At 40.6% G+C, this 27,596-nt stretch overlaps 1 pseudogene; it reads right to left on the bottom strand.

The window, feature by feature from the left end:
- Positions 1-1,307: 1,307 nt before the first annotated feature.
- LOC121987044 lies at positions 1,308-27,355 on the bottom strand (annotated as a pseudogene).
- Between the last annotated feature and the right edge of the window lie 241 nt (positions 27,356-27,596).

Genomic DNA, 27,596 nt, shown 5'->3' with positions numbered 1-27,596 from the left:
GACACATAGTCCAGTCAGTCGGACTCACTGCCTCCTTCGACTAGACTTGAAGGGGAGGCAATTGATCCGGCGGTAAGAATGGGGGATCCACTTCCTGAAGGGTCTCAGCTTGAGGACAGATGGAGGGATGACTAAGCGGTTAATGGCCGCGCCGAGCAGCTGAGTAGGTCCGAGCGGAACCAAAGATAACCCAGTCATGGACCGGGGTTTCCGACACCAAGGCAGGAGAACCGAATGGCCGATCGGGGCGTCTGCCCGGCTGGGACCGAAGGTCCGAGTGGGTGGTCCGTTCGGCCAGGCTAAGGGCGAGGGTATGAAGGTTAGCCGAGCGGCCTATTCGTTCGGCTCAGGATATGGGGTGTCAGCAAGGGTATGTTTGATGATTACGCCGTACCCAAGAGTGTACGATGGAGGATCTCGCCGTCACATCATGGAGAGGTTGATACAGTGGCGGTATGACCTTATGGACGTCTTTCTGACAGACCCATACCTGGACATGATCCTTCTGACAGACCCTTAACTGGGCATGGTCGAAAGCAGGTGATTGCTTTGATTAGCGCGCCCAGGCTCCTTCGAGAGGTCTATATAAGGTCTCCATTTCTTCACCGGAGGTACGCAAGTCTTCATCCGGAGGCCACCTTTTTGTTATTCCTCGCCTGACTTGAGCGTCGGAGGGCCGTCGCCGAGACACCCCTCCCGGCTCGGTTTTGTTGCAAGTTCGCCGGAGCACCCGAGGATCCAGCAGGGAGCGCCACGTGCCCAGTGTCCGTTGACTCCTGGTTCAGACAGGATCATATATGAATCTAATAAATTCAATTGGGGAAGAATTGGACAAAGTAAGCTAGTTATATAGTGGTAAAAACTAAGTAAATAAGCTAGTTAGGAAATTTCTGACCTTGAACATCTTTTGCAAGAATTTGCATATAACAGAAGATAAATAGCTTTGTATGTGATTATATTAGATACAGAAGGTAAGTCAAAGAAAAGAAGGAAGCACCTTAATAACATGATTAGTTAAAATGGCAACTCTCAATTGTTGTTTTCTTGCATAGATCAAAGAAAATCAGTTGGAAAATTAAGTAAAAGGTTAAGTTCCTGTATTTAACAGCAGCCACAATATAAAAGTTTTTGTAGGATTAAAAGGCCTTACAATAAGCTTGTAGCCATATCTGAAATTTGAATGACTTAACAGATACAATACACGAAATTTTTCTCTGTCCAGAATTGCGAAGCTAGCCCCCTTATATCAAGTGGAGCAAAATATTTAAAGCACAATATATTATACAAAAATTACATAACAAAATATTTTACAAGAATTCCCTACGAGTACACATATTTTGAAAACGACGTAATATTAATTCATTGTCAATTGTATCAAAAACTTCTTTTTCAATAAAAGTAACCAAACAATCATTCAGCCACCGATCTCCCATTCGATTTCAAAGTCGATTTTTCACAATCTTCATAGCAGAAAATGCCCTTTCCACAGTTGCTGTAGCCACCGGTAACACAAGTGCAAGTTTAATAAGCTTATACACCAATGGATATACAATATCTCTTCTTGTTTCAACTAATTCTCTCGCAAGACTTCCTATTCCTTTCAAATTTGCAAACTCTTTACTGGAGTTCATATCCATAAAATAATTATCAAGCTGATTACCTAATGCCAGAATCTCAACTGATGAAAAATCTGCGGGATAAAACTTAGCAAATTGAAGCAACTTTTCCTTGTCAAAAGCAGAAAAAAAAAATTTCTGGGCTAAGACATTCCATACAAATAAGCAATTCAGTATTTACTTCTGTAAATCGATCATTAAGCTCTTGAAGTTGCATATCCGAGACTTCATAAAATAAACTAACCTTGTAGTAGTGTAAATTGGTAACAACTGGAGCTTTACGTCTTGATCTGCCCTTGAGAACACGAACTTCATTCATGTCTGGAATTACAATATCATGGCAATTACAAAACATCATTACTTCATTCAATAAATCATCCCAACCATTATCTCTCATCAATTGCAATCTCTTTTTTGAGATTTTAACTTGTATCATGGCATTGACAATATCTTGATTCTTTCTCTGCAAAATCTGGGAAAGTTCATTTGTAACACCCAAAATGCTCTTCAGTAAATGTAAAGTGAAAGCAAAATCAAATGTTTCTAAAGAATTCAAAAGACCAGCAGCTTCAGCCTTTTGTTCTGAATGAGCACCATCTTCCACTACATATTCTAAAACATCAAGAACAATGAAAAAATACACAATTAAACTCATCAATGTGCCATAATGTGAACCCCAACGAGTATCACCAGCTTTTTTAAGCCCAGATTCTTGATTTAAGCCACGACTACTGAAAATTTCTCCATTTCCAAGTGCTTTTTTAACTTCAGCCATTCGTTTCTCTCGAAAGATATCTTGTCTTTTACATGAACCTCCAACTACTTTAACTACAATAGCAACCAAATTAAATAGAGAAGCAACTTAGAGATGATTTTTTGCTACTGCAACAATAGTAAGTTGCAGTTGATGTGCAAAACAATGAACATAATATGCAAAAGGATTATCTTTCAAAATCAAACTTTTGAGCCCGTTAAACTCTCCTCGCATATTACTTGCACCGTCATATCCTTGTCCTCTAATTCTAGCTATACTCAATCCATAATATGAAAGTAGTGATTCTATCGCTTTTTTTAGTGACAGGGAAGAAGTATCACCAACATGAACAATCCCAAGAAAACGTTCAACAACAATGCCTCTCAAATTTACATAACGTAAAGCAATAGTCATTTGTTCTTTATCTGATATATCGCGTGATTCATCAACTAATATGGCAAACACTTCATCTTCAAGTTCATTCAATATGACATTTGTAGTCTCAAGACAAGCAGCATTTACAATATCTTTTTGAATTTCAGGAGAAGTTAATTGATTATTTTCCGGAGCATTTTGTAAAACTGCATTCTTTATATCTTCATTATGATCTGCAACGAATTTCAAAAGTTCAAAAAAATTACCTTGATTAAATGAACTTTCAGATTCATTATGCCCCCGAAAAGCTAACCCCTGGCGTAACAAAAATCGTATGCAATCAACTGAAGCAGTTAACCTGACTCTATAAAGATTGCGAGCTTGCTCTGTTTGCCTGGTAAGAGCAACTTCAATGTGTTGACTTTCTTTCATCAAATCTACACATTTCTGCCAAGCTTGATTATGTGCGCTATTTGAACTTCCAACATGTTTAACAAAAATCTCCTTTTTTTTCCAATTAGTAAACCCAACTGAAGTAAATGAATCTCCACCTACTTGTTTTCCAAAATCTGGTCGGAATAAGTAGCAACACAAACAGAATGCAACATCTTTACTTATGCTATATTCTAACCAATTTCCAAATTCATTAAACCAAGATGGACAAAATCTTCTTGATGCTTTACCGATTTTTCTTTGTGGAAAATTATGATTGCGAGGTTGACAAGGTCCTTTCTGCAGGTAAGCTCTTCTCACTTTTTCCCGATCATTAGGATCATAGTTTGAAATCTTTACCCGTAACCCAGGATCTGATTGAAGATCATCCAAATTGATTTCAACTCGAGATTTTTTTAAGGGAACATGTTGTAACTCTAGATTACTTTTTTCTCTTTGACTTGTTTCTTCATTTACCATTGACTTTCTTTTAAGAAATTTATCCATTCCTGTTAATGTTAAGAAGAAAAAGAAAATGGCATATGAATAATTATTTGTAAATTTTAATATAATTTACTTAACTTAAATGTAACCCTACAACAAAAGAAGCTTTAGTAACAGCTTAATGGCAACTAGAAAATTGTAATCAGATCGACTTTCTCCTCTCTTTTAAAAGCCCTTTTTTTTCCATGCCAAAAGAATTGGTGGCAATGGCACATGAGAAATTCTATGGATACTGTTGGTTAAAAATGTTCATTTTTTGCAGCAAAGCTTTTCTTCTAATATCATTTCCATTGAAGGTTGAGTGAATTGAAACACTTTAATATGCACCAAACTACCATAGTAGTCTTTGTTGGTGCGGTTAGCACAAACGATTTAACCCAGGTTTTGATGAATGACAAATAGGTTAAGTTAGTTTTGTTGTTGTCTGACACCTTGATCAAGTGTGCAGGAGAAGTCCAGCTAGGTCGACGGGCTGACCGGATAGCTGGCGAGAAGTCCAAGCGGGTCGACGGGCTGACCGGACGCTTGGCGAGAAGTCCAGCTAGGTCGACGGGCTGACCGGATAGCTGGCGAGAAGTCCAAGCGGGTGCGGTTAGCACAAACGATTTAACCCAGGTTTTGATGAATGACAAATAGGTTAAGTTAGTTTTGTTGTTGTCTGACACCTTGATCAAGTGTGCAGGAGAAGTCCAGCTAGGTCGACGGGCTGACCGGATAGCTGGCGAGAAGTCCAAGCGGGTCGACGGGCTGACCGGACGCTTGGCGAGAAGTCCAGCTAGGTCGACGGGCTGACCGGATAGCTGGCGAGTGTTAGAGTGTATACTAAAAGCCTAGCTTTTGGTATAAACATTTATCTAGAAATAAGAATCACATTGGTCAAATGTCTACATTTATGATAAATGTAGTTGTTCAATTAATTTATATTGTAGATAACATGGTGTGTGGTGTCACACACAGAGGATTATGTTATCAGTACCTTATAAATTATAAACAGTAACTCATGACCATAATGGAAAGGAACAAACCATTGGAAGGTCATAGTGTAATTAGGTATTAGTTTATCTTAACTATATAATTACACTAGTACACTTAGAGTGTATTGAGTAGGACCATTAGAGGTCGTTTCTTTTATACTGACTTTATAAAGAAACAAATACCTCAGTTATTATGGAAGTGTGTGCTCTTAATCCTAATATAATAACAAGCACATATATTTGATATTTATTTCTTTAATTTATCAATGGGTGAGATTTAGTTCGATGAATCAATAAGCCCGATAAGTTGGGAAATGATATCACTTATAGTGTGTATTGTTGATTATAGAAGGAAACTGTGTCCTAGTGATCTAGGTTGAGAATGTCCTCAAGAGGAGCTCATAAGGATTGTCATGTTAAACCCGCAGTGGACTTAGTCCGACATGACGATAAGGTTGAGTGGTACTACTCTTGGACTAAGATATTAATTAAATGAGTTGTCGATAACTCGCTTAATTAGTGGGCATTTGACATCTTAAACACAGGAGACTAACACACTCATAATAAGAAGGAGCCCAAAATGTAATTTGGGATTGGTGCGTAGTTCAATAATAGTTCTTTAGTGGAATGAATTATTATTGATGAAATTAAGTTGTGTGTTCGAACACGGGATGCTTAATTTCATCGGGAGACCAAAACCAATTCCTCCTCTCGGTCCCTATCGTAGCCTCTAGTATATAGAGATTTATACCCACCGCATACCCACCTTCTTACCCATCCAATGGGGCCGGCCAAGCTAGCTTGGAACCCAAGCTAGGGCCGGCCAAGACCAAGTGGATGAGCCATGTAGGTGGCCGGCCAAAGCTTGGGTCCCAAGCTTAGGTGGCCGGCCACTAGAATATTAAAAAGGACTTTTTTATTAAAATTATTTCTTATGTGGATATCATGATTTTAAAAGAGAGTTTAAAAATTAAAAATTTCCTTTTATAGTTTTCTACAAAAGATTAAGAGAAGAGATTAATCTCTTTCCTTATTTGTAGTTTAAAAGGATGGTTTTAATTTTTGGTAAAAACTTTCCTTATTTGAAAATCATCTACATGTTTAAAAGAAAGTTTAAAATTTGAAATCTTTCCTTATTTGTTTATTAAAGGAGGATTTTAAATTTTAAGAAAAACTTTCCTTTTTAACCATGTTCATGATTTAAAAGAAAGTTTAAAAATTAAATATTCTCTTTTATAAGTTTCTACAAGAGATTGAGAAAAGATTTGATATCTTTCCTTATTTGTAGATTAAAAGAGATTTTAATTTTTAAGAGATAACTTTCTTTTTATCCACATGTTTAAAAGAAAGATTTTAATTTATAAAATTTCCTTTTTATTAATCATCATGAAGGGAAAATTTATTAGAGAAATTTTTATAAAATTTCCGGAAACAAATTAGGAAAGTTTTAATTCTTGATTGAATTAAATTTCCTTTGCTTGGTTTAAAGTGGCCGGCCACATTATTGATGAGATAAAATTGTTTTTAATTAAATAAATTTTCCTTATCAATGGCAAAAGAATTAAGGAAATTTTTATATAAATTTCCTTATTTGCCAAGGCCAAGGATTATAAAAGAGAGGGTAGAGGTGCCTTCATGGTAGAACTCTATTATTTTTCCTCTCTCTTTTTCTTCCTTGGTGTGGCCGGCCATCCTCTCCTCCTTTCTTCTCTTTGATGGCCGAACCTCATCCTTCTTGTGGAGACTCATATGGTGGCCGGATCAAGTTTAGAGAAGAAGAAGAAGAAGAAGAAGAAGGAGAGAAAGAAAGCTTTGTTTCTAGCATCCCTTGGAGCATGGTGGTGGTGGCCGAACCTCTTCATCCTAGAAGATGTTTTGATGGCCGAAACTTGCAAGGAAGAAGAAGGTGCTTGGTGATTCTCATCTCGGAAGATCGTTTCCCACACAACATCCGAGGTTAGAAGAGGAATACGATAGAAGATCAAGAGGTTTTTCTAAAAGGTATAACTAGTATTTTTCCTTTCCGCATCATACTAGTTATTTATGGAAATAATACCAAATACAAGAGGCTTACGATTCTAGTATTTCGAATATGTTTTTCGAAGTTGTGTTCTTTTGTTTTATATTTTCTTGTGATTTGATTGTTCTTTTCGGTTAACCTAAAGTTATTTTAGGAAATTAAATATTAGATTTCTATAAAAGGTTTTGTCTAGTCGGTGGTGGTTGCTCCCATATCCAAGAAGGCCATGTGCCTCGCCACGTCAGTACTGGGAACCAATTATGGAAATTAATATTTAATGGAATTAATAACTTAAGGTGATTTGGGTCGAACGTGTTAAGTTCCGCAGGAGATCCAAGTCAAAACCTAAAAGAACAAATAGATTAAGTTTTGGATCAAACGTGTTAAGTTCCGCAGGCGATCCAAAATTTAATTTAAAAGAACACATGGTAGCTAGGAAAAGGTTCAGACCTTTGTACAAAATTTTTGTACAGTGGAACCTCTAGGCTTTCCGAGTAGCAACCAACAGCGAGAAGTCCAAGCGGGTCGACGGGCTGACCTGACGCTTGGCGAGAAGTCCAGACGGGTCGACGGGCTGACCGGACGTCTGACAGGTAAGTAAGGTAAGTCACTGGAAGGGAGTGACTGTGAGGACGCGTTCCCGGGAAGGGAACATTAGGCGTCGATCCGGCTTAGATCCATTTCGGATATCTAAGTCGAGATCGTGACTAGATTCCGGTCTCGGAAAGACGGAATCTAAGTCATACTAACTTGCACTAATTCATACTATTATAAAATGTGCTAAAAATCTATGTTGCAGGTTATATATTGCCTCGGACTAACTTTGTTTTGCAGGAAAATGGAGTTTTATCCGGGCGCCTGGAAGGGATCCGGGCGCCCGGAAGGCAAATTATATCCAGCCGAGTCGTCGCCACGTGGAGCATCATGGTTTGTGCAGCTACGTCACATTCCAGGCGCCCGGAACAGCATATAAAAGAAGCCCCAGACAGGAGCTTCAACAACAATTAATCTGAGAACTCTTCTGCTGCTGGTCTTGCTGCTCGACGTTCAGTGCGACGCCAACAACGCTCCGACAAAGTGCTCCTTCGGTTTTTATTTAATTTCCTTGTCGGTATTGCCTTATTTTCACTAGCATTTCCTGTATTTATTCTGTAATCATATTTCGACTTGTTAGTGATTGCCCAACGAAAGTGGTCAAGGACCACGGGCCTTCGAGTAGGAGTCGTCACAGTCTCCGAACGAAGTAAAAAACATTTGTGTCTATTTTACTTTTCCGCTGCGTTTATACTCTAAGTTTTCGAATCGATATTCACCCCCCCTCTATCGAATCTAACGGTCCTACAAGTGGTATCAGAGCAGGTACCGCTCTGATTTGGTGCAACCACCAATCAGACTGGGGGTGAAATTTTTTTCTTTCGGTCTTCAGTTTTACACTCAAACTCAAAACTGGTTTATCATTTTTTTTATTATTTTTTTTGAGCTAAATTGGTACAACACCAATCTAGATTTTTCTACTATTTTTCTCTTCCCGCACTACTAATCCAAGACCAAGTCTTGGGATATTTTTTCGGTTATTTACCTGTGCACAGAATGTCCCAACAAGAATGATTCAGCACAGTCCGACCTCCACTCTTCAACGGGGACGACTTTCCGTACTGGAAGAAGCGCATGGAGGTCTACCTCAAAACAGACTTCGACCAGTGGATGAGCATTACGAGACCCTACAAAATTCCAGTGGACAACTCCGGGAATCTAGTGGATCCTGAAGACTGGACAGCAGATCTGAAGAAAAAAGCATCAACAGAAAATAAAGCGATCAACACTCTACAGTGCGGATTGACAAAAGAAGAACTGAACAGAGTCGGTCCACACAAAAACGCTAAAGAGCTATGGGACAAGTTGATCGAACTGCACGAGGGAACGAGCAACGCTAAGGTAACAAAACGAGACCTGCTTTTAAATAAATATTTTAATATAAAAATGCAGGAAGGAGAAACAGCGAATCAACTCCACGCGAGGATCAAGGACATCCTCAACGAGCTTCATGCGATAGGCCACCAGATGGAGAACAGAGACTTAATAAGGTACGCATTAAACGCCTTTCCACGTAATAGTTTGTGGGCATCAATAGTGGATGCCTACAAAATTTCTAAGAATCTTTCTGAATTGAAATTAGACGAGCTTTTCTGTGAATTAGAATTACACGAACAAACTAATGATGGAGCCGAGAAAGGTATAGCTCTATTTGCAGGTTCCTCCAAAGAAAAGAAAAGCAAGCCTGAATTTGAAGAAGAATCTGACCAAGACTCCGAAGACGAAGAACACCGTGAACTTGGTAAGAAAATGTTCACCAGGAGAAAGAGGAGCTTCAGCAAAAGGACCTTCAAAGATCGGCTCTCCTCGGAACAAAAGAACGTGACTTGCTACGCAATAAAAGGGACACTACAAGAACGAATGCCCAAAACGAAGTTCGACAAACCAAAGCCAACCAAAAGAAGGCCCTCAAAGCAACGTGGGACGACTCTGACGAATCGGAGGAAGAAGAGCAGAACATCGAGCCACCTCGCACTGGCCCGCGAGTCGAAACAGAAAATGAGTCGGAAGATGAAGACGAGTCCGAGAAACAAGCCACGAGTCCGTACTCGCTGAAGGCTCGAATGAGGTATATTTTAATTTAAACAAAAGTTTTTAGAATCATCTCCTGTTTAAATAGTAAATTAACTAAAATAGAAAATGAAAACAAATTACTTCTTGAGGAAAATCAAAACCTCAAGGAACAATTAAAAAATTCAAATCCAACTCAAGATCTAACACTTGAGGAGGAGAATTTATCATTAAAAAATGAAATAAACAATTTAAAGGAGATGTTAGAAAAATTCACAACAAGATCAAAAAATTTAGACTTAATCCTAAATAATCAAAAAGCATGTTATAATAAAACCGGACTAGGATATAAGTCGAATTCAAATAAAACCTTCAAATCATTAATAACCCAATACAAATCAACCAATCTAGCTTGGGTTCCGAAAGCGTGCTCAACCACACAAGTAGGACTTAATCAATATTATATACCTAAAGAAAAAATACATTATATAAAATCGAATAAACCAAACCAAAATCCAAAATACAAACCTAAATCAAATTCAAAATCTAAACAGTTTAAAAATCAACAAAATTATCACCAAGTTAACCATAACTATAAAAAGAATCGACACAAGCCTAAAATCAAAATTTATTAAAGGCCAATAATTTAGGGGGAGGCTCCAGAATAGCTGGCACCTCCAAAACTAACTTACCCGACAGGGTAACTAATCAACCCGGTAGGGTAATTAGGATTAGTTAAAAAGAGACCAAGTTTAACTTGAATCATGGTACTGGTGAAATTTTTGGATGATAGTACGTTAGGGAAGCTTGGGCATCGCATGTCTAGAAAGATATGACTTCGATCTGGTGCATTTGGCCAAGTGGAACTGACCGAAGCTACCCTTAAATGAATCCTAACCAGTTAGACCAAGATTTAGTACTAAGTTCTGTGGATAGGACTATTCGGAAAACCTCGAAAGGTTGGTTACTTCTAATGATGTCCATGTGACTCACCAAGCTTAGAAGTTTATCCGAAGAATGCCTATTTGTGGAAACCAAAACTAAATCTGAATCTAACACACATTAAACCAAAACTCCATAATCAAAAATCCAATTTCATCTCACGAAATCATAGGATTCCTTGATTGAAAATATAGATCGGGTGAGATGAATAAGACTTCAATTTTAATTTTAAAACTTAAAAATTAATTTCAAAATTTTTAAACTTAAAAAATTAATTTCAAAATTAAAATTTTAAACTTAAAAATTAATTTCAAAATTTTTAAACTTAAAAAATTAATTTCAAAATTTTTAAACTTAAAAATTAATTTCAAAATTTTTAAACTTAAAAATTAATTTCAAAATTTTTAAACTTAAAAAATTAATTTGAAAATTTTATTTTTAAACTTAAAAATTAATTTCAAAACTTAAAAATTAATTTCAAAATTTTTAAACTTAAAAAATTAATTTCAAAATTAAATTTTTAAACTTAAAAATTAATTTCAAAATTTTTAAACTTAAAAAATTAATTTCAAAATTTTTAAACTTAAAAAATTAATTTCAAAATATTTAAACTTAAAAAATTAATTTCAAAATCAAAATTTTAAACTTAAAAATTAATTTCAAAATTTTTAAACTTAAAAAATTAATTTCAAAATTTTATTTTTAAACTTAAAAATTAATTTCAAAATTTTTAAACTTAAAAAATTAATTTCAAAATCAAATTTTTAAACTTAAAAATTAATTTCAAAATTTTTAAACTTAAAAAATTAATTTCAAAATTTTATTTTTAAACTTAAAAATTAATTTCAAACTTAAAAAATTATTTTCAAAATTTTAATTTTAAACTTAAAAATTATTTTCAAAATTTTAAATTTTAAAACTTAAATATTAATTTCAAAATTTTATTTTTAAACTTAAAAATTAATTTCAAAATTTTAATCTTAAAAACTTAAAAATTAATTTCAAAATTTCTATTTTAAAAACTTAAAAAATTAATGTCAAAATTTTAATTTTAAACTTAAAAATTAATTTCAAAATATTAATTTTAAACTTGAATTAATTTTACACTTAAATAATGCATGCTCAAAAGACTAACTTTAAATCCTACTTACTGTAGGAAACCAATTGGATTTTGGACAGTGGTTGCTCCAAACATATGACTGGAGATCACACCAAGTTCACTCAACTCACTTACAAAAGCCTAGGAACAGTTGCCTTTGGAAACAACGACAAACTCAAGGTAATTGGTATAGGTAATATTGAATTAAAATTAGACTTTATAATTACAAATGTTTTACTTGTTGAAAATTTTAAATATAATCTTCTAAGTATAAGTCAATTGTGTGATACTAGGTATAAGGTCAAATTTCTATCTACAGAGTGTTTAATCAAACATCTAGATAATTCTACCATAAGCCTAAAAGGTTTTAGAAAAGACAACATCTATGGCATCAACCTAACCATTTCTTCCATAAAGTGTTATTTAACACAAAAAGAAGAAACTTGGTTATGGCATAGGAGGATGTCTCACACCAACTTTAGAAATATAAGTAAACTAAATGGACTTGTAAAAGGCTTACCAAAGCTACCTAACTTAGATTCAACCATATGTAATGCTTGTCAACAAGGCAAACAAACTAAATCAACCCACAAACAAACAAATCAACGACAAATTAACTCAATCTTAGAACTTCTACATTTAGATCTTTTTGACTCCCATGGAGTCAAATCTATAAATGGAAACTTATATTGTTTAGTAATTATAGACGATTATTCTAGGTTTACTTGGGTAAAATTCTTAAAACATAAAGATGAAACATTTGAAATTTTTTCAAATTTCTGCAAACAGATTGAAAACGAAAAGGATATTAAAATTAAAAGAATTAGGAGTGACAACGGGGGAGAATTTAAAAATCACAACTTTAACAATTTTTGTCTAGAAAACGGTTACCATCATGAGTTCTCATGCCCTAAAATCCCCCAACAAAATGGAATTGTAGAAAGAAAAAATAGAACATTACTTGAAGCTTCTAGAACAATGTTAAATGAGTATAACCTACCTAAATACTTTTGGGCAGAAGCCGTTAGTACAGCCTGCAATGTACAGAACAGAACAACAATAAATAAAACTCATAACAAAACGTTCTTCGAAATGTTTTATAATAAACAACCAAATATAAAATACTTTAAAGTATTTGGGTGCCCAGTCTTTATCTTAAATACAAGAGAACACTTAGGAAAATTCACCTCTAAAATTGAAAATGAAATTTTTGTAGGATATTCCCTAAATAGTAGAGGCTACAGAATTTACAATAAGGTTACCTTAAAAATTGAAGAAACTACTAATGTAAAATTTGAAGAAACTAAACAAGACATAGAACCTACACAAACACCTGAGTTTGTTCCAAAAACCAACCAAACTCTAAGTCATGAAGAAGAGGAACAACATCAAGAGAGTCAACCCCCTAGAACAATAAGGGTTAACCCAAATCACCCAACTGATCAAATAATCGGTGACCCAGAATTAAGAGTTCAAACCAGATCATCTTTTAGAAACCTAAGTCAAATTTCATTAATTTCAAAAATTGAACCCAAAACTGTGGATGAATCCCTACTAGACCCAGATTGGATTATAGCTATGCAAGAAGAACTAGCCCAATTTGAGCGTATTGAGGTTTGGGACCTAGTCCCACCACCTAAGAATAAGAAAATAATAGAAACAAAATGGGTATTCAGAAACAAACTAAGTGAAACTAGGGAAATTACTAGAAATAAGGCTAGGTTAGTTGTCAAGTTGAAGGACTTGACTATGATGAAACATATGCCCCAAGAGATTAGAATCCATTAGAATGTTACTAAGTTATGCAGCCCATAAGGGATTCAGACTATACCAAATGGATGTTAAGTCTGTCTTTCTTAATGGACTAATTAAAAAAGAAGTTTATGTAGGTCAGCCTCCTGGGTTTGAAAGTCTAGAACACCCTGATTATGTTTTTAAATTAAAAAAGCACTATATGGACTTAAACAAGCACCCAGGGCATGGTATGAGAGGCTAACATCTTACTTAACATCTAAAGGATTCAAACAAGGTCAAATTGACCCAACCTTGTTTGTTAAATCATTAAATATAGACATATTTATTGCACAAATATATGTAGATGATATAATATTTGGCTCAACAAATTCAGAATTTTTAGAAGAATTTATTAATCTAATGGAAAAAGAATTTGAAATGAGCATAGTGGGAAAATTAACCTATTTCTTAGGATTACAAATCAAACAAACAAATGAAGGAAATTATATTTCTCAACATAAATACACCAAAGAATTACTTAAAAAATTCGGAATGGAAAATACAAAAGAAATAAAGACACCTATGGCAAGAAACACAATCTTAGACAATGACCCAAATGGAAAACCAATTGACTTAAAACATTATAGAAGTGCAATAGGTAGCCCATCGATTTAATCGCAGTCACGATATTTTATTTGCTAGTATGTGTGAGATACCAAACTGTGCTAAGGAATCCCATTTGACACAAGTTAAAAGAATTTTAGATATCTTAAAGGAACAACAAATGTAGGAATCTGGTATCCTAGGACAAATAATTTTGAACTAATAGGGTATTCTGACTCAGATTATGCTGGATGCAAATTAGACCGTAAAAGCACAAGTGGTGGATGCCAATTATTAGGTTCATCACTTGTTAGCTGGTTTAGTAGAAAGCAACATTGTGTTGCTCTATCTACAACTGAGTCAGAATACATAGCTATAGGCGAATGTGTTGCACAATTATTATGGATGATGCATACTCTAAAAGATTTCAACTTAAATATCACAAATGTAAAAGTATTAATTGACAATATAAGTTCAATTAACTTAACCAAGAATCCTGTGCATCATTCAAGAACCAAACATATTGAAATTAGGCATCACTTCATCAGGGATCATGTTACTAAAGGTGATATTGAACTCAAGTACGTTGAGTCCAAATCAAATTTAGCTGACATTTTTACAAAACCACTCCCTGAAAGTGAATTTAGCAACTTACGGCGAAAATTAGGGATGTGCCTAATAGACTAGGATTTTTTTAAAAAAATAATGTTTTTTCAACTTATAAGTTAAAACTGTATGTTTTCAAAACTTACCATTTTTAGATTTTCAAAAACAGCTTTGGCCTTAGACTAGTTTTGAATCCCTAGAAAGCATGTACCCATAGGACTAGTTTTTGAGCATCTCACCAACACCTTAGGCTTACCTTGCTTGTGTTTGCCAAACATAGAAAGGGGTGAGATGCATAGGCCAACTGTCTGGACTTAAGATGCTTATTTCAGTGCATCAGCATAAGTCTGGACGTTAAATACAACTAAGATATTAATCAGATTAAAGTTCATCAGTCAATTCAAACACTGACTGCTTATAATCAACTTAATCTGACTAACCAAGTGAAAGCTACTATCTTCTGATAGTTAGTTAGTACCTAATTGGTTAGACAGCTGGTTAACTTTAAGTATCAAGTTCAGGGGGAGAAATTAACTTTGTATGTTTAAAAAATGTTTTTTTTAAAACTAACTTATTTTTAAAAAAAAACACCAGTTTTTCAAAAAGTTAAATTTAACTAAGTTTAATCCCACCTAATTTTTAAACCTGATTTTAAAAGTTGAATATTGCAAATTTAAACTTATTCAGTTTTGTAACATATGCTTGAAAATTCAACTTTCCAAACTTAGCTTTTATCAAATTAGCCTTAAAAATTTATTTTGGCAAAAATTTTACTTCCTGAAAAATTATTCTTACTTGTTTAATTTTTGCTTTGTTTTGAAAAATCGAAGTTGAATTTTTTTTTTTTTTAAAAGTAAATGTTACTTAAACATGAATTTGAAAAACCTAATTTGAAAATTTTTTTACACGCTTGAAAAGTTAAACTTGATTAACTTTAAATTTATACTTTTCAAAATTCAACTTGTCTTCGCCAAGTCAACTTGACTATTTTTTGAACTTGGTGTTAAAATTTGCACTTTTATCTTTCAATTTTGAACCAAAACTTAGATATGTTTCAAAATTTGATTACTTTTTTTAGTAACTCTACACAATGATTGTTAACCCTTGCTTATTTTTGATTAATGCCAAAGGGGGAGGGTTAGGTGGTTAAGTTAGCTAAACCAATTTGAAAATACAAACTAAACTTTAAAACCACATAAATGCATGTTGTTTCCTGCATATGTTTTCACTAACTTAACCAGGTTGTCATTCCATCAAAAAGGAGGAGATTGTTGGTGCGGTTAGCACTAACGATTTAACCCAGGTTTTGATGAATGACAAATAGGTTAAGTTAGTTTTGTTGTTGTCTGACACCTTGATCAGGTGTGCAGGAGAAGTCCAGCTAGGTCGACGGGCTGACCGGATAGCTGGCGAGAAGTCCAAGCGAGTCGACGGGCTGACCGGACGCTTGGCGAGAAGTCCAGCTAGGTCGACGGGCTGACCGGACGCTTGGCGAGAAGTCCAGACGGGTCGACGGGCTGACCGGACGTCTGGCAGGTAAGTAAGGTAAGTCACTGGAAGGGAGTGACTGTGAGGACGCGATCCCGGGAAGGGAACATTAGGCGTCGATCCGGCTTAGATCCATTTCGGATATCTAAGTCGAGATCGTGACTAGATTCCGGTCTCGGAAAGACGGAATCTAAGTCATACTAACTTGCACTAATTCATACTATTATAAAATGTGCTAAAAATCTATGTTGCAGGTTATATATTGCCTCGGACTAATTTTGTTTTGCAGGAAAAGGGAGTTTTCTGGAACAAGGTGGTCCGGGCGCCCGGAAGGGATCCGGGCGCCCGGAAGGCAAATTATATCCAGCCGAGTCGTCACCACGTGGAGCATCATGGTTTGTGCAGCTACGTCACATTCCAGGCGCCCAGAAGGGATCCAGGCGCCCGGAATAGCATATAAAAGAAGCCCCAGACAGGAGCTTCAACAACAATTAATCTGAGAACTCTTCTGCTGCTGGTCTTGCTGCTCGACGTTCAGTGCGACGCCAACAACGCTCCGACAAAGTGCTCCTTCGGTTTTTATTTAATTTCCTTGTCGGTATTGCCTTATTTTCACTAGCATTTCCTGTATTCATTCTGTAATCATATTTCGACTTGTTAGTGATTTTCCAACGAAAGTGGTCAAGGACCACGGGCCTAAAAGTAGGAGTCGTCACAGGCTCCGAACGAAGTAAAAAACATTTGTGTCTATTTTACTTTTCCGCTGCATTTATACTCTAAGTTTTCGAATCGATATTCACCCCCCCCCTCTATCGAATCTAACGGTCCTACAGTCTTGCCACAATAGAGCACAAAGACGAAAATTATTTCTGCCTTGTAGTAATAAACAGCACCAGTTCATTCTACAGATAATTGGAGTGAAGGTATAACTTTGAATCATGATATACAATTCACTCATGTTATTTAAACACACTTGGCATCTTTATTCTACAAACATAGCAAAGTGTCCAAATAGATGTAATGCTTGACTTACTGATGCTTTGATTTCCTCTGTGAATTTATTGCAAACTATTTATGAAGTATGTTTGGGATAATGCAAGGCCAATAATATTTAATCAACCAAAAATCCAAAATTACTAAATAATAAGAGAAATCAGGGAATGGATTCCAACTTGCAACCAGTAATAAGTGAAATTGGGGAAGATACCAGCTGTCCTCGAAGTCTTGAATCCGACAGACAAAGCAGTGGAAATTAGGGAATGACATCCAACACGGGGTGGACTCCACCGCCACCGGCAAGCACAGTAGCATCGTCGAATCCAACGAGTGGCGGCGGGGACAAGGCGGAGGGAAGCCGACTGTCGACACCGTAAAAGAGAGCCTTGTCGAGTCGTCGATGAGGTTCTACTTGGAGAAGCTACGTAGTCGGCGGAGGGTAGAGACTAGAGATTAGAGAATCGGAGCAGAGGAAGAAAAGGAGGGCGAAGAAAATCTCAGAGTCGCCGTCGATGAAGATGGATAGGGATTAGGGGGTCGTCTCGTCTCAGGGAGCACAGGCAGCCGTGGCACACAGTCGCGCAGGGAGAGGGCAGCGAGGGTTGCAACTTGCGTGCCCTAGTTTTTTTTTTTTTGCTGGGGCAAAATTGTAATTCTATAATATCTATGGACATTTACAAAATATTGAGGTGGGGCAGTTGCCCCACCAATCATCAACGTGGCTCCGCCCTTGCCTCCGGCAATCGGTGAATACAATGGGACCACCGATCCGAATGATCATTTGGGTAAGTTCGACAATACCGCTACCCTTCATCAATACACAGACGGGGTTAAGTGTCGAGTTTTTCTTACCACCCTCTCGGGATCGGCTCAACGGTGGTTTCGGAGGTTGCCGGACGGATCCATCACAAGCTTCAAAGACTTCCGTACGGCCTTCCTCCACCACTTTGCTAGCAGTCGGCGTTATCAGAAGACGAGTGTCAGCTTGTTTGCCATCAAGCAAGAGCCAAGAGAGCCGCTCAGAGCTTATATCCAGCGGTTCAACTAGGTGGCCATGGACATTCCAATAGTCACCTCAGAAATAATGATGAACGCATTTACACAAGGCCTCGTGGACGGGGACTTCTTCCGCTCGCTCGTTCGGAAACCGTCACGAGACTACGATCATATGCTGCATCGGGCCAACGAATACATCAATGTGGAGGAAGCCCAAGCTGCCCGAAGAAAGGAAACTCCAACCGAGCGGGCTCCTCTGGCCGAGCGGAAGCCGCACACTGCTCATCAGCCGCCAAGAGGACCGAGGTCCGAAGCAATCCGCTCCCCCCATGCTAGGTCCCATGTCCAAAAAGTTGCAGCCGAGCGGCCCAAGCCAAAATGAAGTGGACCCCCATGTTCTGTTCATTCCACCGGACGGACACGCACAATACCAGAGATTGTCGGAGTCTTCCCCTGATCGCCCATCCCGTTCCCCGGAGTGGTGGCCGTCGATCACCATCGTCCGACAGGCGACAGAGAACTCACGGAGCCGATCGGACTATATCTGATCGCCGACAGAGACGGACTCCTGAACGACAGCATACTCTTAGGCGTGAAGACAATTCTCGGATGTCCAGGGAGCGGTCCAGACCGTCCGCTCGGGAAGAAGAGAATAGAAACAACACTTCCCGAGGTGAAATCAACATCATAGCTGGTGGTCCGACCGGAGGCGACTCTAACCGAGCAAGGAAGGCTAGCGTCAGGCAGCTCTTTATCCATGCAGTCGGCTACAGTCAGGAAAGGGCGAGCGGCCCCGAGATAAGCTTCGGGCCCAGAGATTTGGAAGGAGTCGAAGTGCCGCATGACGACGCTCTCCTCATTAAAGTGGTAATAGTCAATTACACTATCCACCGCGTTTTTATTGACACAGGGAGCTCGGTCAATATCATATTCAAAAAAGCCTTCGACTAACTACAAATTGATCGAGCCGAGCTACTGCCCATGACGACCCCCCTCTACGGGTTTACGGGCAACGAAGTTCAGCCGGTCGGACAGATCCGACTGGCTATCTCATTGGGAGAGGAGCCGCTCAGAAGGACGCGGACGGTAAACTTCGTGGTGGTCGACTCTCCCTCATCATACAACGTTATTTTGGGATGACCGGTGCTCAGCGAGTTCCGAGCGGCCGTCTCCACCTTCCACCAGAAGATCAAGTTCCCCGTGGAGGACAAAGTGGGAGAAGTACGGGGAGATCAACTAACAGCTCGGCGATGCTACGTCGAGATGGTCCGAGCAGAAGCCAATTCCGCTCGGAAGACGCCCCAGATCGAGGTAAACGCTATCACTGAAAAGCCACCCTCTTTGATTTATGAAGAAAAAGAGGAAGTGCAGATTCACCCGACCCAATCGGAGGCCATGACCTTCATTGCGTCCGATCTGGAGGCCAACCAGAAAGAGGAAGTGATCAAATGCCTCCAGAGAAACTGTGATGTCTTCGTCTGGTCGACGCATGAGCTGCCCGGGATTTCGTCGAGCATAGCGCAACACAAGCTACATGTCCGACCGGACGCTCGGCCGGTGAAGCAGAGAAAAAGGGATTTCAGCACCGAGCAGAATGTCATCATCCGGGCGGAGGTTGAGAAGCTTCTGGAGGCCGGCCATATACGCGAGGTACAGTTCCCGAGCTGGCTGGCGAACGTAGTATTAGTATCCAAGCCGCAGTGCATAGATTTTCGGGATCTCAACAAAGCTTGCCCGAAAGACTTTTATCCTCTGCCGCGGATCGATCAACTGGTGGACTCCACCGCGGGCTGCGAGCTGATATGTATGCTCGACGCTTATCAAGGCTATCATCAAGTGCCGCTCGCCCCAGAAGATCAAGAAAAAGTCAGTTTCGTTACAGCCGACGACACCTACTGTTATAATGTAATGCCGTTCGGACTGAAGAACGCGGGAGCCACTTATCAGTGCTTGATGAACAAAGTATTCAAAGAGTAGATCGGACGAAATCTGAAAGTATACGCGGACGACATTCTCATCAAGTCCGTCCGAGCGGCTGATCTCTTAGAAGACATGGAGGAGACTTTCTGAACACTGTGGAAATACGGAGTTAAGCTGAACCCTCAGAAGTGCCTGTTCGGAGCAAAAGGCGGGCGTTTCTTGGGTTACATAGTGACCGAGCGGGGTATCGAAGCAAATCCTAGCAAGGTGAAAGCTCTACAAGAGATGCCGCCTCCCAGAAATCTGAGGGAAGTGCAGCGCTTGACCGGTCGGATAATTGCTCTGTCCAGGTTCATCTCTAAAACCGCCAACCGGAGCCTACCTTTCTTCAAAATCTTGCGCAAAGCCGCTAAGTTTCACTGGGATGAAGAATGCGATCGGGCTTTCGAAGATCTGAAGACATATTTAAACTCTCTCCTGGTACTAGCCAAGCCAGCTGCGGGCGAGCCGCTTTGTATCTACTTGTCTTCAACCGAGCAAGCAGTCGGCTCGGCACTAGTGAGAGCGAGTGGAGAAGAGTCTGTATATTTTCTGAGCCATATTTTAAAAGATGCTGAATCTCGCTACACCGGGCTCGAGAAGCTGGCTTTTGCTTTGGTCCTCGCTGCTCGGCGCCTCCGTCCCTATTTCTTGGCTCATACCATCATCGTCCGGACGAATAGTCCATTGGGAAGAGTGCTGTTGAATCCAGAAGCGTCCGGACGGCTCATCAAATGGACGACAGAGTTGGGCGAATTCGACATTCAATACCAGCCCCGTTCGGCGATAAAAGCGCAGTCCTTGGCGGATTTTATCACCGAAGTACAAAGGCCAGAGCCCGAAGCCATGTGGAAGATATTTGTGGACGGATCGTCCACTCGGCTCGGAAGCGGTATTGGTGTATTATTGCTGTCTCCCCAAGAAGAGAAGATGCATCTATCCGTCTGGCTTGATTATAGAGCTACGAATAATGAGACAGAGTATGAAGCCCTTATAGCTGGCTTACAGGCCGCCCGGTGACTCTCAGTTGGCCGCTCAGCAGCTCACAGGTACCTTTGAGATTAACAACGCTCGGCTCAAACTCTATGCCGAAGCCTTTGAAAAACTCAAGGCTGACTTCAGAGAGGTTATTATCCAAAAGATACCCCTAACAAAGAACCAGGCGGACGATGAGTTAGCCAAACTTGCAAGCTCAATAACGTCGGTCGCCATCCAGCAGCCAATTGAACAAGTATCTTTGGTGGCGCACGTCGACCGGATGGAGGGCCTCACGTTTCCGAGCGATTAGAGGACACCCATCATGGAGTTTTTGCGCTCGGGCGCCACACCGTCCGATCGGGATGAAGCCCAGCTGTTAAGAAGGAAAGCCGGCCGGTTCGCACTCATTGGAGATCAATTATACAAGAAGGCCTTCTCTCGCCCACTGTTGAAATGCGTGAGCTCGGAAGACTCGGCGTACATCCTCCAAGAAGTACATCAAGGATCATGCGGAGGGCATCCGGGCGGACGATCGCTGGCTAAAAAGATCCTGCTGGCCGGATACTTCTGACCAACCTTACAAGCAGACGTCGTTCGGACCATGTCGACGTGCCTTTCTTGCCAAAGGTATCATAACTTCTCACACCGACCGACGGAAGAAATGAGAGCAGCTACTGTGTCCTGTCCGTTCGACTAATGGGGAATGGACATTGTGGGTCCATTTCCCATGGCAACTGGGCAACGGAAATTTCTATTGGTAGCGGTCGATTATTTTTCCAAGTGGGTGGAGGCCGAGCCGCTAGCCAAGATCACCGAGCAAATGGTCAAGAAGTTTATTTGGCAGCACATCATCTTTCGGTTCGGCATCCCTTGCCGACTGGTTTCCGACAACGGACGGCAATTCACTGGAAAGTTGCTCGAAGATTGGTGTAAAAGTTATGGCATTGAGCAACACTTCACGTCCGTAGCATACCCCCAAAGCAATGGTCAAGCTGAAGTAACCAATCGGGAAATTCTTCGCGTTCTGCGCGCTCGGCTCGACCATTTGGGAGGAAGTTGGGTGGATGAAGTGCCAGGCGTCCTATGTGTTGGTGCAGCGGAGGCCGGCAAGAGGGGGGTGAATTGCTGAAAACACAAAATAAAAATACCCTCCTCGGATTTCAACTCAGAAAAGCAATAGTAAAATAATAACAATTAAATTAACAGAAGTAAAAAAGAAACTCCGCAATTAACCTGATTACAACCAAGGAGGTTGTTAATCCAGGGCGATGAAAAAGTGCACTAGAAGAATCTCCTTTGCTGAAGGCGGAGAAGTCTTTTACACACTAACGGCTCAAACTATTGCTAGGAATTAAGTACAGAGTTGATTGTCAAAGTTGTATATATCAATTCCTAGCTCCAGGGGCCTTTTTATAGCTCCTGGAAAGTCTATCCCGAGGGTCCAAGGCGCCTCCAACAAGGTTTAAGGCACCTCCAGCTCGGTCAGCGGATAAAACTTTATCCGCAGCGCAAACGGTTAAAACAGACTGTTGAAGGCGCCTTGAACAGGCTTGAAGGCACCTTGAACAGGCTTGAAGGCACCTTGAACAGGCTTGAAGGCGCCTTCAAGCTTGTTTAAGGCGCCTTCAAGCTTGTTTAAGGTGCCTTCAAGTTACAGTAACTTCTGCTACAGTAATTTTCAGCCTCTTTTGACTTCTTTTCTTCTTCGCTTTGGCTTCCGAAGCTCCGTTCTTTTGGGTGATTGCGACCAACCGGAATAGGGCTCACCCGAACCCAATTCTCGGCCTTCTCCTCGAGCAGCCTTCCGTCCCGGCTTAACGTCCCTTGAACGCCGCACACACTCTTCACGCCCACCGGAGTACTCTTCCGCAGCTCTCTCATCCTTCAGACGCACCAAGCCCGTCGGCTCCCTTCCCGTACCGTCCTTCTCGCTAGCTGCGTCTTCCGCTCGACTTCCTATGTTCCTAAGCTCCTGCACACTCAGACATAGGGATCAAACACAGCAGGACCTAACTAACTTGGTTGATCACATCAAAACTACCACGGGGTCCAACAATCTCCCCCTTTTTGATGTGCATCAACCCAAGTTCAAGTTAGGGTTAAAATAGACATAAAGAGTAATTTTAAAGAAAAAATTACTAAACTAACAAGTTAAGCATAATTTTTGCAATTCGTAAAATTGCAACACTTTTTATAAAAATAATAACAGAAATTTTAAAATTTTCTAACTCCCCCTAAACTTGTATTTTTCTCTCCCCCTTTGATCACAACAAAAATGGGGTCCTAATTAGAGGGAACTTTTAAAAAAAAATTCTAAGTTAAAAGACTTTTTGAAAAAATCCAAGTAAATGAACTTTTAGAATTAAGTCAAAAAGCAAAACTATTTTATAAACAAAAAAAACTGAGGCGGGAGATCATATTTGAGGATTTTCCAAAAAAAAATCAAGTCAAAAAGTAAATTAAGTCTTTAGAATTTTTCAAGAAAAAATATTTCTAAAAATGAATTTATAAACAAAATTTTCAAAAATGTTTGATTAAACTTTCAAAGCATTATTTAATTCTAATTTTAAAATACTTTTTCAGAAAGTTAATTAAACCTTTCATTTCAATATTTCAGCTTCCAGGTCGTGGCGAGGCACTAGGCCTTCTTGGTTATTGGAGCAACAACCACTTCCTTGACAAAGCTTTATAAAGAAATTTACTGTTTAATTTTCTTCTCTGAAAGCGCTAAGTTTAATATTTCAACTAAGATCAGATATTATGATTTTTAAATTTCCATTTTAACTTCTCATAAGTTCTTAATTCATAGTTTTTTAGAATTATGGCAAAAAATATTGAGCATGCAAAAAATTGTACATTTTCTATTGTTAGTTTGTCAAAATCTTTTAATTGACAAATTGTGTCTTTTAACTCAATATTCTTTAATAGTTTTTCAGTTTTTAATTTAAAATATTCTTTCGACGAAATAATTTGTAATTCACGAAAACCTTTCAGCAATATTTCAATTGAAGCAATTAATTTGCCAGGAGGTGGAGACCATACCTGACTTACCTTGTTGGTGGTTGATTCTTCTCCTGTCGAGTTGTTTTCGTCTTCTGATGTTTCTCCCCCTTCATCGATGCTCATTTGTGATGAGCATTCTAGGTCTTCAAGTTGGAGTTCGGTTACTGGTTTTGTCTCGGCACTTACCTCAGTTTCAGACTCTTCTGACGTCGGATCAGTGTCCATCGAGGAGTCGGATTCAACTTCAATTTGTTCTTCGTGGAGTTTTAAGAACTTTTCCCAAAGTTCTTTTGCGCTATTGTACTCTCCGACTTTGTCGAGATCTTCATTTGGTATTGTGGTTAGAAGATGAAATTCAGCTCGTGCATTTGCCATAAACTCGTCACGTTGCTTCTCGTTCCAGAGGTATTTCTCGAGCTCTTCTCCGTTTGCTTTCTTTGGTGCTTCATAACCAGATTTCATTATTAGATAAATAGAAAAATCAGAGTTAAGGTATACCTCCATCTTTTGCTTCCATGAAGCAAACTCCCCCTCGAATGCAGGTGGGTAGTCACTGTCTCCGGCCATCGTTTTGATCGTTGTGTGTCAGTCGGCGGTTAGTCCTTCTGAGCAGTCTGGCTCTGATACCAATTGTTGGTGCAGCGGAGGCCGGCAAGAGGGGGGTGAATTGCTGAAAACACAAAATAAAAATACCCTCCTCGGATGTCAACTCAGAAAAGCAATAGTAAAATAATAACAATTAAATTAACAGAAGTAAAAAGAAACTCCGCAATTAACCTGGTTACAACCAAGGAGGTTGTTAATCCAGGGCGATGAAAAAACGCACTAGAAGAATCTCCTTTGCTGAAAGCGGAGAAGCCTTTTACACACTAACGGCTCAGAACTATTGCTAGGAATTAAGTACAGAGTTGATTGTCAAAGTTGTATATATCAATTCCTAGCTCCAGGGGCCTTTTTATAGCTCCTGGAAAGTCTATCCCGAGGGTCCAAGGCGCCTCCAACAAGGTTTAAGGCGCCTCCAGCTCGGTCAGCGGATAAAACTTTATCCGCAGCGCAAACAGTCAAAACAGACTGTTGAAGGCGCCTTAAAGCTTGTTTAAGGCGCCTTCAAGCTACAGTAACTTCTGCTACAGTAACTTTCTGCTACAGTATTTTCAAGCCTCTTTTGACTCCTTTTCTTCTTCGCTTTGGCTTCCGAAGCTCCGTTCTTTTGGGTGATTGCGGCCAACCGGAATATGGCTCACCCGAACCCAATTCCCGGCCTTCTCCTCGAGCAGCCTTCCGTCCCGGCTTAACGTCCCTCGAACGCCGCGCACGCTCTTCACGCCCACCGGAGTACTCTTCTGCAGCTCTCTCGTCCTTCGGACGCACCGAGCCCGTCGGCTCCCTTCCCGTGCCGTCCTTCTTGCTAGCTACGTCTTCCGCTCGACTTCCTGTGTTCCTAAGCTCCTGCACACTCAGACACAGGGATCAAACATAGCAGGACCTAACTAACTTGGTTGATCACATCAAAACTACCACGGGGTCCAACACTATGGGCCATCCGAACGACTCCAAAGGAAGGAACGGGCGTCACGCCTTTCCATCTGGTATACGGCGGCGAAGCGGTGATTCCTGTCGAAGTCGGTGTCGAGTCCGTCCGGATCCAGAATTATGATGAGGGTAATACCGAGCGGAGGAACATGGAGCTGGATTTGGTTGATGAGGAGCGAGCCAAGGCGTCCGTCCGGCTAATGGCGTACCGTCAACGAATGAAGCAAAACTACAATCGGCGTGTAATCCCCAGATCATTTCAGGTCGGCGACCTTGTCTGGAAGAAAGTAAAGCCGGTCGGCGACGTTGGCAAGCTGGAAGCTCCTTGGGCGGACCCCTTTAAAATCATCGAAAAGCTCCGTTCAGGTGCTTATTATTTGGAGGATGCAGACGGGCGGCAGCTAGATCGACCATGGAGCGCCAATCATCTCCAGCCGTACCGAGCGGGATGAGAGGTGCGCTAATGTAATTTCTCATGTACTTTGGTCGCCTATGTATTTGTAATGCAGGAAGCAAAAAACGATTAAGGATGACGCATGGTTTCGCCGAACGGCGGGGTTAAAGTTAGCCTTAAAGGTCGTCGAGCTCCGACGTTAAAAATCGAGAGACGAGCCGGCGTCTATAAACCCTCCGAGCGAAGACCGTCGAGCTCCGACGTTAAAAATCGAGAGACGAGCCGGCGTCTATAAACCCTCCGAGCGGAAGACCGTCGAGCTCCGACGTTAAAAATCGAGAGATGAGCCGGCGTCTATAAACCCTCCGAGCGGAAGACCGGAAGCTTCGACGTTAAAATCGAGAGACGAGCCGGCGTCTATAAACCCTCCGGCGGAAGACCGTCGAGCTCCGACGTTAAAAATCGAGAGTATAAACCTCGGCGGAAGACCGTCGAGCTCCGACGTTAAAAATCGAGAGACGAGCCGGCGTCTATAAACCCTCCGAGCGGAAGACCATCGGAGTGAAGACCGTCGAGCTCCGATGTTAAAAATCGAGAGACGAGCCGGCGTCTATAAACCCGCCGAGCGGAAGGTCGTCAGGCGCTGACGGTAAAATTCGACGTTAAAAGGTGAGCAACCGGAGTCTATAAATCCTCCGGAAGGATAACTTTCTGCAAGGTCCTGCTCAGGTCTGCCGATAAGGCAAGAATAAAGAAAGCGTGGGGCCGAGCGGCTCATTTAAAAAACGCACTTAGCGCGAGAAAATTAGGACCGGCGCAAAAAGTTAAGGATGGGATGCTGGTCGAACAAACAAATAACAAAAGAGAAAATTCATTTACGCCGAACGGCGGACAGACAAAATTTATAATAATAGTCACCCCGAACGGCAAGCTTACAAAAGACAGCAAACACTTAAAGAAAGTTCACAAACCCTTCATTCACTATCATCAAAATTAAAGAGAGAATTAGGGATGGAGCCCATCATGACCGCCAGATCTTCCGGGGGGATCGACAGCTCGGTTGGTATGTGGCCCTTGGTTTTCAGATATTCGACTGCCACTTTGATCACCTCTTCGAAAGTTAAGGACAGCTTGTCGCTGAACTTTTCGCCAAATTCATCCGAGCGGACGAACGCTTTGCGCGCTTCCGCCAACCGACCGGGCTCCCCATCTAGATATTCTTTAAGAGTGGCTCCGGAAGCGTCAAGGGCCGCCTGGAGATCTTTCAAAGCCCCTTCCGCTTTAACCTGATCGGCCGAGCGACCCTCCCGTTCAGTCTTCAGCAAGGTGTCCAAGTCCTTTACCCGCTGTTCTAGACCCCGGTTCTCCACCTTCATCATGTCCATGTCGGCGATGTCTTTGCGCTTCCGGGTGGTCGCGGTCTTTATCTCCTTGTCCCGCTGCTTGACCAAAGCCTCAAGTCGAGCCACTTCGCTCGACAAGCCGGAGGACTTACCCCGTTCGGCTTCCAGTAGCTTTTTGGCCTTCTCCAGAGCGGTCGTTGACTGTTTGCTATCTCCCGCGGCTTTGAGATTTTTCAGCTCGTCCTCCAGTTTGGCTAGGCGGTTGCTGATGGCAATCTGTTCCACCCAATTCTGCAAACGGATAGGAGCAAGTTAGAAACTAAATCCAAATAACTAACAAGGCAAAGAACATACCCCGGTCGCCTGTTGTAAATTGTTGTCGCCTAGCTGACTGGGAGTCATCATTGCAATTCGGAGCCGAGCATCCTCCCAGGCTTTGGCGAGAGGACCTGTAAGGGTGATCTGCTGCTCGGGAACCACTGGCCGATCAGCAGCTGCTAGATATTCCTCCGAAGGAAGGCGCAGGACAGTTTTTATCAACCTTGGGCCGCTCGGATCACCCTGGGGCGCAGCGGCCTTACCGGACGGCTCACCGGTGGAGGAAGAAGGACGGTCGCCCAATCGCCTGAGACGCCGCATGGTT

The sequence above is a fragment of the Zingiber officinale genome, chromosome 5B, assembly GCF_018446385.1.
Source record: "Zingiber officinale cultivar Zhangliang chromosome 5B, Zo_v1.1, whole genome shotgun sequence".
NCBI lineage: Eukaryota > Viridiplantae > Streptophyta > Magnoliopsida > Zingiberales > Zingiberaceae > Zingiber > Zingiber officinale.
The sequence above is the reverse complement of the archived record's forward strand: the minus strand, read 5'-3'. Positions and strand labels throughout refer to the sequence as shown.